The sequence below is a fragment of the Pseudoliparis swirei genome, chromosome 15 (genome assembly GCF_029220125.1).
Source record: "Pseudoliparis swirei isolate HS2019 ecotype Mariana Trench chromosome 15, NWPU_hadal_v1, whole genome shotgun sequence".
Classification (NCBI taxonomy): domain Eukaryota; kingdom Metazoa; phylum Chordata; class Actinopteri; order Perciformes; family Liparidae; genus Pseudoliparis; species Pseudoliparis swirei.
The window spans coordinates 430,061-438,805 of NC_079402.1; the positions used below are offsets into that span (position 1 = coordinate 430,061).

Here is an 8,745-nt window from a genome sequence, read left to right on the forward strand (position 1 = left end):
CATATCCATAATCATAGCCATAATGATATTGTTAAGAACACTAATACTATCATTAAATAATATTAATGATAATGATAAAATACAAATAACGATAATAATGATAATAATAATGATCATAATCACAATCATAAGAACAACAACACCACCAATCCTCCGACTAATGATAATATTAATCATCATAACAATGATAATAATGATAACCATAATATTGATAATAATAATAATAATAATACTTAATAATGACCATAATAATATTGATAACAAATCTAACAATAATAATAATGATAATAATAATACTGATCATAAAATAACAGTAATAATTAAAGCTGCAAGCAGCGTCGAACGGGTCCTCGCTCACCCGCGCCGGTCGGGGGAGCCGGCGCCGAGGAGCCGGCGCCGAGGACCCGGGCGCGCCGGTCGGACTCGACTCGGGCCGTGACTTGTAACGAGCGCGACAAGTTTGGGGCGGATTCGACAAAGTCCAGTTCAGCCACTAGGTGGCGCTTTAACTACGTGAACATATTCATGCGTCATGTGTCCCTACGTGAAGTATAGACCACGTCATGGAAGAGAGAGGAGAGAGAGAGGAGAGAGAGAGAGAGAGAGAGAGAGAGAGAGAGAGAGAGGAGCGAGAGAGAGAGAGAGAGAAAAAGAGAGAGAGAGAGAGAGAGAGAGAGTTCTTATTCCATTCTAAATAACGGGCTTGTCTAGGATTTGCGTGGCCAGACTGAAAAAAAATCATAATGCCTCTCTGGTATTGTTCAGAGGGCCGGGCCAAATGTGGAGGCGGGCCTTAGTTTGAGGACCACTGCTCTTGGCTATCTATCAATATAGCTCATTTTGAAAATGACGTAAGAGGGCAATACGGATCCGTATCAGACCAGCGAGGAGGGCAGTAGAGAGAGGAGAGAGAAGAGAGAGGAGACAGAGAGAGGAGACAGAGAGAAGAGAGAGAAAAAGAGAGAGAGAAGAGAGAGGAGAGAGAGAGAAGAGAAGGAAAAAGAGAGAGAGGAGAGAGAAAAAGAGTTCTTATTCCATTCTAAATAACGGGCTAGTCAAACAAATTTGGGGCGGACTGAAGGAAGTCCAGTTGAGCCACTAGGTGGCGCTTTAACTACGTGAACATATTCATGCGTCGTGTGTCCCTACGTGAAGTAGAGATCACGTCATGTAAATTCAATGTAAAAAAAAAAAGTGATGAAAAAAAGCTGCCTTGTCTTGGAATCGAACACGCATCTCCAGGTGTCGAGACCAACACTTATGGTGAGCTATGAGCCAGCTGGTTTACAGGCAGCCGTAGGAGCTCACATTATTTTGGGCAGAAAAATTTGGTTTTGGTTATTTTACTTCTCAATAGGTGATCAATAGGTGTTCCTCCAAGAAATGTGCTTGTTTCTTCATGTGAATGTGTTCAGGCCTTGACTGGCATCACACATGATTTTTTGGGGAAGTATTGGATGAGTTTAAGCAATAGTTTTTAACATAAAGAAATCACAGAAAGTAAAAAATTATTGGCAGTAAAAAAACGGAAATATCCTACCGACGAAAAGTCCGTTTTTTTTCACAGTGTTCATTATTCAAGTCTTGAGATTCTATAAAACTGATTTTTAGCCGATTCTGTTGGCGTTTTGTGGGAGAAATAATCGAAGGGGAAAAATTGGAAACTGGCCAAATCAAGCGAAAAACGGCCAACTTTGGTGAATTATTGTAGCGCCCCCTATGGTTCAAATTACACGAAATTTGCTGTGAATGTTTCAGGCTCCCTTCTGCACATATCCTGATAGTCTGTTATTTTTTTTTCCCAATAGTGTTGAAGTTATGAGCATTACAAAACAGGACACGCCCCTAAAATGTTCGCTGGGCCATAGATGCTTAGCACAATAATATATTTGGAAAAAGATGATAGATCCTAGATGATATAGTTTCCATGATCATTATCTCCAATAGGTTTGGTTTGAATTGGACCCCGTATGTCAGAGCAAACGCCACTGATGTGTTTTTCACCAAAAAAAATATGGCGGAAAATTTAAGTAGGCGGAGCTTAGGGTCCTGAGAGGCTTTTTTGTAGAGCAGGTCCAAGTGGACTTGTGAAAAAAAAAGCTAGTCATTTGAACATACTGGGTGAGGGGCGTCGCCGGTCAAATTTACAGGTGGCGCTAGAGAGCAATTTTTTAAAGCCGAATTTCGACGTCATTGTCATCCGGCTATTTTCACCAAGCCTGACAAGCTTGCCAAATTTGGTGAGTTTTGGGATATGATACATACCCCCAATATGCGCCCAATGTACAAAAATAAGAAGCGGAATAAGAAGAAGAATTAAAGCTGCAAGCAGCGTCGAACGGGTCCTCGCTCACCCACGCCGGTCGGGGGAGCCGGCGGGATGCCGGCCCGCTCGGCCGAGGGCGCGCCGGTCGGACTCGACTCGGGCCGCGACTTATAACGAGCACAAGTTTGGGGCAGATTCGACAAAGTCCAGTTTCGCCACTAGGTGGCGCTTTAACTACGTGAACATATTCATGCATCACGTGTCCCTACGTGAAGTAGAGATCACGTCATGTAAATTCAATGTAAAAAAAAAAGTGATGAAAAAAAGGTGCCTTGCCTTGGAATCAAACACGCATCTCCAGGTGTCCAGACCAACACTTATCATGGTAAGCTATAAGCCAGTTGGTTTACAGGCAGCCATAGGAGTTCACATTATTTTGGGCAGAAAAATTTGGTTATTTTACTTCTCAATAGGTGATCAATAGGTGTTCCTGGAAGAAATGTGCTTGTTTCTTCGTGTGAATGTGTTCAGGCCTTGACTGGCATCACACATGATTTTTTGCGTTAGTATTGGATGAGTTTAAGTAATAGTTTTTAACATAAAGAAATCACAGAAAGTAAAAAATTATTGGCAGTAAAAAACCGAAAATTTCCTACCGACGAAAAGTCCGTTTTTTTTCACAGTGTTCATTATTCAAGTCTTGAGATTCTATAAAACTGATTTTTAGCCGATTCTGTTGGCGTTTTGTGGGAGAAATAATCGATGGGGAAAAAGTGGAAAAGGGCCAATTCAAGCAAAAAACGCCAAAAAACGCCAAAAACGGCCAACTTTGGTGAATTATTGTAGCGCCCCCTACGGTTTAAATTGCACGAAATTTGCTGTGAATGTTCCAGGCTCCCTTCTGCACATATCCTGACAGTCTGTTATTTTTTTCCCAATAGTGTTGAAGTTATGAGCATTACAAAACAGGACACGCCCCTAAAATGTTCGCTGGGCCATAGATCCTTACCACAATGATATATTTGAAAAAGGATGATAGATCTTAGATGATGTAGCTTCCATAATCATTATCTCCAATAGGTTTGGTTTGAATTGGACCCCGTATGTCGGAGCAAACGCCTCTGATGTGTTTTTCACCAAAAAAAATATGGTGGAAAATTTAAGTAGGCGGAGCTTAGGGTACTGAGAGGCTTTTTTGTAGAGCAGGTCCAAGTGGACTTGTGAAAAAAAAAGCTAGTCATTTGAACATACTGGGTGAGGGGCGTCGCCGGTCAAATTTACAGGTGGCGCTAGAGAGCAATTTTTTAAAGCCGAATTTCGACGTCGTTGTCATCTGGCTATTTTCACCAAGCCTGACAAGCTTGCCAAATTTGGTGAGTTTTGGGATATGATACATACCCCCAATATGCCCCCAATGTTCAAAAATAAAAAGTGGAATTAAAGCTGCAAGCAGCGTCGAACGGGTCCTCGCTCACCCGCGCCGGTCGGGGGAGCCGGCGCCGAGGACCCGGCGCGCCGGTCGGACTCGACTCGGGCCGCGACTTATAACGAGCACGACAAGTTTGGGGCAGATTCGACAAAGTCCAGTTCAGCCACTAGGTGGCGCTTTAACTACGTGAACATATTCATGCGTCGTGTGTCCCGACGTGAAGTATAGACCACGTCATGTAAATTCGATGTAAAATGCATAAATGCTTGTCGCCCTTGAGTTGTGCACTGACGTCTCAATTCAATTCAGTTTATTTGTATAGCCCATTTCACAATTTACAAATTTGTCTCGGAGTGCATTACAATCTGGACACATAGACATCCCTGACCTTGACCTCACATCGGATCAGGAAAACGGAGGAGTACTCACAATCTGACCCCGACCTCTCAAGGCATCACGTGTATGATTAGTTGGGCACAGTGCATCATCCAATCTCCATTTCAACCAAGCTGCTGAAGCAGACTGGTGTTAGCGGCTTGTAACGGTTCTTCAGCGTCATCTGGAAAACAAAATTGCAGAAACAATAATGGTGTCAATTGGTCTCTTCAAAAAGCAAATACTGGTATGATTCATAAACTTCAAAGCACAATAACATAACAAACCTGCGGCTGGACAATCCTCCTTAGTGCCACGTCCTATAAAGAAACAGAATAAACAAGAAAGTAACGGATTTGCTTTAAATAAAATTCAAATATTGTCATAATATTAATAATATTTATTTTTCGCTAACTTTAAATTGAATTCATTCGAAATCTGCATGGTGATATCTCATGAAAATAATTCTGGGCCTAGCTGAGGTCACCAATAACAAGACTGCAGTGTAATTTTTTAAAAGAAAGTTACAGATTTGCTTAAAATAAAATTCAAATATTTTCATAATATTAATAATTAATACTGAGCACCATTACGATGACTGTGCAGTGGATGCACTGCTCTGGAGGAGGTCGGGCAGTCTTGGTCCTGTGCTGGTCCCAGTCCACAGGAACTGGGGGCAACCATGCTCATTATACTGCAGTCCAAACATCTCCATAGTGTCTGCAATAGAGATGAACAGCAGGACACCGGAGGTTAGTACAGCAATCAACATCTGATGTGTGTCTATGTGCAGTGATTTTGATGAGCACACTTTACATCTCAATGTCAGATAGCGTTCTAGTCAGAATATGATTATACTATGTAATTAAAAACTTCATCACACTCTGGTTCTAACATTGCTGATGAAAGTATACAGATCTCGTAAACAATATACAGGTTAATAACACCAAATGGTATTAATATTCTTAAAGAGTAGGTAAATAATATTTACCATATACTCATTAGAATTCTGAATTAAAATAAATGGCTCAAGAAGAAGTAATAAACTTAAGCATCACTCCTAGTTTTAATAAGCTGCTGGTAGTTTAATCTCTAATAACACTTCATGTATGAATTGAGTATATGTTGTATGACAGCCGTAATATGCAAAGTAAACAGTAATTATTCTTTCAAATGGATGTGGAGCAGTTAAATAGCTACATGAATATTAACTGCATGCATCTTCAAGCTTCATCAGAACACATTTATAACGTGGCGTGAATTCAAAGACACACCGTGACTCTGTTCAGAGTTTACCGTTCTTTCACTGCGGTTATGTAACGTAATATCCACAGTATTTATGTGTTCATGCCGACTGGCGAACAGGAGAAACCATTATATATTTGAATGGAGTGGCGTTAGCATGGAGCTCCTCGTGTAGCACAGCATTGAGTAACCTGTGACAATCACACGGAGAAAGAGCACCGGATAAACACGGTGGATTTTACAGCGGTCATGTGAACAAGAGACTGCCATGACTAATTATCGTTGGATTGTAGTTCATTGTAATACATTTAAAATGCTTACCGTCTCAGGCAGACAGACTGCAGACCAGGCCCGCAGCTGCGTTCTTCTTCTTCTTCTTCTTCTCTAAACAGCAGTTTGCATCCATATATTTGGTGCATTACCGCCACCTGCTGGCCTGGAGTATGAAACGCAGGTGAATGTACCTGTGTGGAAATGAGAGGAGATTTGCACAGAGTGAAACAGAAATCAATATTGGCGACATCTGGTACAGTTTAGAGCATGGTGCCAAGAGACTTTTCTTTCCGTCTACTTGTGTTACATATACCTACCCAGCGTTATACATGTAGGTCAAACGTAGCACCGGGGCTGCCTAATTGAATATTGTAAACAGAAATCAATATTGGCGACATCCGGTACAGTTTAGAGCATGGTGCCAAGAGACTTTTCTTTCCGTCTACTTGTGGTACATATACCTACCCAGCGTTATACATGTAGGTCAAACGTAGCACCGGGGCTGCCTAATTGAATATTGTAAACAGAAATCAATATTGGCGACATCCGGTACCAGTTTAAACATGGTGCCAAGAGACTTTTCTTTCCGTCTACTTGTGGTACATATACCTACCCAGCGTTATATGGGTCAAACGTAGCACCAGGGCTGCCACCTAATTGAATATTGTAAACAGAAATCAATATTGGCGACATCCGGGGTACAGTTTAGAAACATGGTGCCAAGAGACTTTCTTTCCAGTCTGCTTGTGTTATATACCTACCCAGCGATTATACATATGGGGTCAAGCATGCTAGCACCAGGGCTGCCCTAATTGAATATTGTGAGAATTGGCGCTATGGATCAAATTACCAGACTTTTGAAGAATAAAATCCTATCTGGTAACTACATCTTTGATTACTAATAATGTTTGCCAAGGGTATGTTTCTACAGGGGAGCATGTTTAGTCCCTCCAAAGCCCCTTCGTTGTTTGATCACGAAAAATGGGTTGCCACGGCAATGAGTGTAACACCGAACGTAAAATGCTTTGTGGGCGAGGACATCAACAATGTTTGGATTGTGTGTTACAAATTTGAAGCCGATCTGATTGACCGACTAAGAGAAGCAAGCCCTATCATTGAAAGTGAATAAATTATGGATTATCTTTACTTTTCAATAGGTGATCAATAGATGTTCCTGGAAGAAATGTGCTTTGTTTCTTCGTGTGAATGTGTTCGAAGGAACTTGACTGGCATCACACATGATTTTTTCTGGGAAATATTGGATGAGTTTAAGATAATAGTTTTAACATAAAGAAATCACAGAAGTAAAAATTATTGGCAGTAAGAAAAGTGTAAAATTTTCTACCAAAATGAAAGTCCGTTTTTTCAGTGTTCATTATTCAAGTCTTGAGATTCTATAAAACTGATTTTTAGCCGATTCTGTTGGCGTTTTGTGGGAGAAATAATCGATGGGGAAAAACTGGAAAAGGAGCCAAATCAAAAGCGAAAAAACAAAAATCCAAGTAAAACGGCCAACTTTGGTGAATTATTGTAGCGCCCCCTACGGTTCAAATTGCACGAAATTTGCTGTGAATGTTTCAGGCTTCCTTCTACACATATCCTGACAGTCTGTAATTTTTTTTTCCCAATAGTGTTGAAGTTATGAGCATTACAAAACAGGACACGCCCCTAAAATGTTCGCTGGGCCATAGATCCTTACCAGAATGATATATTTGAAATAAGATGATAGATCTTAGATGATATAGCTCACATGAACATTATCTCCAATAGGTTTGGTTTGAATTGGTCCCCGTATGTCGGAGCAAACGCCTCGGATGTGTTTTTCACCAAAAAAAATATGGTGGAAAATTTAAGTAGGCGGAGCTTAGGGTACTGAGAGGCTTTTTGTAGAAACAGGTCCAAGTGGACTTGTGTAAAAAAAAGCTAGTCATTTGAACATACTGGGTGAGGGGCGCCGCCGGTCAAATTTACAGGTGGCGCTGAAAGCAATTTTAAAGCCGATTTCGACGTCGTTGTCATCCGGCTATTTTCACCAAACCTGACAAACGCCAAATTTGGTGAGTTTTGGAATATGATACATACCCCCAATATGCCCCCAATGTTCAAAAATAAAAAAGTGGAATAAGAATAATAATTAAAGCTGCAAGCAGCGTCGAACAGGTCTCGCCACCGCCCGGTCGGACTCGACTCGGCCGCGACTTGTAACGGAAACACGACAAGTTTGGGGCAGATTCGACAAAGTCCAGTTCAGCCACTAGGTGGCGCTTTACCACGTGAACATATTCATGCGCCATGTGTCCCTACGTGAAGTAGAGACCACGCCATGGAAGAGCAGAGGAGAGAAGAGAGGAGAGAAGAGAGAGAGGGAGAGAAAAGAGACTGAGAGAGAGAGAGTTCTTATTCCATTCCTAAATAACGGCTTTGGTTCTAGAGACTTTATGCGTGGCAACAGACCGGGAAAAAAAAATCATAATGCCTCTCTGGTATTGTCTGCCAGAGGGCGGCCAAATGCATGGAGGCGGGCCTTAGTTTGATGGACCACTGCTCTTGGCTATCTATCAATAGTAGCTCATTCTTGAAAATGACGAAGAGGGCACATACGGATCCCAGATCAGACCAGCTAGGAGGGCAGTAGAGAGAGGGAGAGAGAGGAGAGAGGAGAGAGAAGAGAGAGGAGACAGAGAGGAGACAGAGAGAAGAGAGAGAGAAGAGAGAGGAGAGAGAGAAGAGAAGGAAAAAGAGAGAGAAGAAGAGAGAGGAGAGAGAGGAGAGAGAAAAAGAGAGAGTTCTTCATTCCATTTTAGTTAACGGTTGTCAAACAAATTTGAAGGACTGAAGGAAGTTCAGTTAGCCACCAGGGCGCTGAATTCACGTGAACATATTCGCCGCCGTGGTGTCCCTACGTGAAGTAGAGATCACGCCATGCAAATTCAACAAAAAAAAGTGATGAAAAATTCACCTTGTCTTGAACACGCATCTCCAGGGTGTTCCAGACCACTTAACATGGTGGAGCTATGAGCTAGCTGTTAAGCTTTACAGGTAGCCGAGAGCTCCATATTACTTTTGGAGAAAATGGTTATTTTACTTCTCACAGGTGATCAACAGGTGTTCTCCAAAGAAAAGTGCTTGTTTCTTCATGTGAATGTGTTCAGGCCTT

General features: G+C 41.6%; 1 long non-coding RNA gene across 1 annotated transcript; it reads right to left on the reverse strand.

Annotated features, from left to right (window-relative positions):
* Positions 1-4,105: 4,105 nt before the first annotated feature.
* On the reverse strand, positions 4,106-5,456 carry LOC130205494 (uncharacterized). Its single transcript, XR_008833929.1, has 4 exons — positions 5,367-5,456; positions 4,658-4,790; positions 4,358-4,390; positions 4,106-4,254 (listed from the first exon to the last, which is right to left on the reverse strand). It is a non-coding gene; the product is annotated as an uncharacterized LOC130205494 (long non-coding RNA).
* Between the last annotated feature and the right edge of the window lie 3,289 nt (positions 5,457-8,745).